Source organism: Cryptomeria japonica, chromosome 10, assembly GCF_030272615.1.
Source record: "Cryptomeria japonica chromosome 10, Sugi_1.0, whole genome shotgun sequence".
NCBI classification, from domain to species: domain Eukaryota; kingdom Viridiplantae; phylum Streptophyta; class Pinopsida; order Cupressales; family Cupressaceae; genus Cryptomeria; species Cryptomeria japonica.
In genome coordinates this window covers 103,304,914-103,308,298 of record NC_081414.1, presented here as the reverse complement: position 1 = coordinate 103,308,298, position 3,385 = coordinate 103,304,914, and positions in this window count along the sequence as shown.

Genomic DNA, 3,385 nt, shown 5'->3' with positions numbered 1-3,385 from the left:
CATTGAGGAAAGTGCAAGGAAGAGCTGATATCTTCTTGATGATGTCTTTCCCTTTATCATTACATTCTTTTTGTGCTTTCCTCAAATCTTTGATAAGCATCTCTATTGTGTTAATTTACGCTCCAGGATCTCTCTTTGCTCAGTGTACATATCCCTTGAAGGGATCACTCCATTGTTAACCAAAACATCCAACTGGAAATATTCTAACTTCAACCAAGAATCGAAGTCCTTCTCATGTGCTTCCAATTCATTAGAAAACAAATTCAAAGTTTTATCAATTTTAATTTTTACCTCCTCTAAGTTGTTCACAAGAGTAACAGTTGAACATGGGAGATGAGTTCCCTGGCTTGGTAGTCTATCTATCCATTTGCCAATTGTTCTCCCATGATAATTTACCTGTTCAACTTGTTTAACAACTTGCCCATCCACAAAATAAGTGACCGGCTCAATTACCTTTGATGATTTGATAATTTTGATCAATATGTCTATGAGTTGATCCACTTGTTTCTTCAAGTAATATTTCTTAACTTTTTCTTCATTGAACATCGCCACAAGATGCTAGAAAGAATCTTGAGCATCTTTAAATGTTCCATCATGTGTTTGTTTTCCAAGATCAATCATTTTATTGACATAATCAGTAGATTGCACCTTATCCAAGTCTGTATCTGAAGGATGAATAGCCATTTCCACATACTTGTTCTTTGATTGATCTATTCTCAATCTGGATAGAGTCTTGGCTTTCTTTGTGTCCTTGGGCTTAGCAGGTACCAATTGATTGAAATTAAAATCATCTAGAGATACGACTTGCTTTTTCCTCTTGGGAGTGTTAGACACTAACCAAAATGGAAATGATGAATCTTCATCTACTCCAGTAGTCAAAACTTGTGTAGCCAATTCCTGCGACTGGACACTAGTAGTAACAATGGGTGAAGTTATGGTAACAACAACAGGTGAATTTGAGATGGTAGAAACCTGTGGAGGAACTTGGGTTTCTAACATTAAATTTTTAAAATCTTCCAACATGGAAGAATTAACCTCAGACAAATTGGGAAGAAAAACAATATCAAGGGAATATTGACTTGTGGAAGTAGAAGGAATAACATGAATTTTAGGAACTTGAGATGAAAATGACATAGTAGAACCCAAAGGAATAGCTTCAGTAATAGAAATTGAATTAGTACCCAGGATATCACATGATGTAGGAGGAATCCCTTTGTGTGTCTCTTGAGGTTGGGAAGTACTTGGGATTTCAGGTAATCCCTCCTCATCAAATTCTCCTTCCTCCTATTCCTGCTCATTCTCTGGTTCATCTCCTTCTTCTTGTTGTTGTTCACTTTCATTTTCTTCTTCTTCTCGTTCAACTTCATCATGGAATTGACTCTCTTTAATTGAAGACTCACCTTGAGTTTTAGCCTTTCTAACAGTGAAATTGAATTTAGGACCTTTAGGAGTTATAGGATCCTGTCTGTTCTTGGTTCTTAATTCAAAAATTCTTCCCTTAGGCCCTGCACCATCTTCTTCAAATGATTCAGTTTGGAAAGGCTTAAGCTGAACACCATGTAGATTTAACCAGGCAATGGTATTATCAAGAATCCTTTGGAACCTTTCCCTTATAGAAGTAGTCTCCTTTTGATACCTTTGAATGAGAGTCAGAGGTAAGCCAACAACTTTGTTTCTCTCATATGTAGGATCTAGGATGTCTCCATCCTCTTCAAGATCCTCAAGAACCTCAGCAAGATCAAAATTATCAATTTGTTCTACATTCAAATGATAGTAGTCAAGTCTTCTAATGTCCTCTTCGGTTCTACAATCAATTCATACATCCTCAATTCAATAGAAATGAGTGTACCTCTTCTTGATTTTGTTCTTCATGCCTCTATAGTCAAAATACTTCTTGGCTTTGAAGAATCTCATAGTTACTCTCCTCATCTCCTCCTCCATGGCATGGGCCTTGTAGATGGAATTGATGGAATATCTTCCTATAACAATAGAAAACTTGAGACCTGTCTTATGAGCTCCAGATTAACACTCATGGATTGATATCATTTGACGATCCATCTTCATAAGGATGATCTTGTCTTATGGATACCTTGGGAGCATGAAGGGTTCTCCATCAAAGCATCTAATCCTGATATATGTAAATGTGGGTAATTACAAGAAAATACAACCATATTCACTCACCAACTTCCAAGCTTCATTGGACACTCTTTTGTTATGAAGATCTTTGTCAAAAAAGCACATGTAATGAGAAAAGAAGGCATCATTGACCCTCTTGAAATGGTATAATCTCTCCTTGAGAGTCAACAAGGAGAAGTACTCGTAAATAGGAACCCAGTTCCTGTCATCTGTGGTAGATAAACCTGGAAAATGCCTCATTAATGTGGCTTCATAGACAAGGTAGGAAGTCATATAGAACTTCAAGGTGGTGGGCACCTTAGTCAACTGCTCACATAAAGCAATTGCAATATGCTTGGCCCGATAGATCTTTTTCTTATTTTGCTTGATAATGTGAATGTACTGATACATCCACTTGTAGTAAGTGTTGGAATTTAGGAGGCCTTTTACTCTACTGAGAAGAGTAATAAGATCATTGACCTCCTCAATGAAATCACTGCGAGGAAGAGTCTCAAGCCATCTTGAAATTGTAGGCCTAGGTGTTTTTAGCCAATTATCATTTATATTCCTTTTGCACTTATCTGATTTTTTATCAAAATAAGCCACTACTGATTGCATGTCAATATCAACATATTGATCTATAGGTGAACACTTAAAGATTGTATCAAAGAAATTCTCATCAATCTTGATGAGTGTCTTATGTCCATCTGCATCCTTCACTGATCTGGTGGTAGGATCATACCTGTTGGCTAGGGCCAACACAAATTCTAAATTCTATGCACACATAGGAAAGGTTACCACCAAATGAATTTCACTATTGATAATGGGCTCCATTTTATAAGATATTGGTGGCTCTTTTACTCTTTTTAGGAATTCATTGATATCCACATGACCAATTTTTGTATCTCTAATATTGTCAATATTAGATGATAAGGTCAAAGGAGGAAAACCGGATGTACTTATTGCTTCTTGAACTTCATTGATTTCTTGCTAGGTGAAGGCTCCATGATTTGCAATAAGTGCACTGCATCATGAGAAAATCATCATTTGAGACAATTAGCCTCCATACGAATCTTCATCTGATAGGATAAAACCATCGATCAATTACAAATTGGTCAAAAATCACCAATTTATAAGCGTGTGTATTAGGTGCAAATTGGACTTATAAGTTCGATTTGCACTTAATATAAGTATAAAATCAATATCAAGTGTATATCAGGCTTATAAGTCCGATTTACACTTCATACAAAATAAAAACAAAAACAGGTGA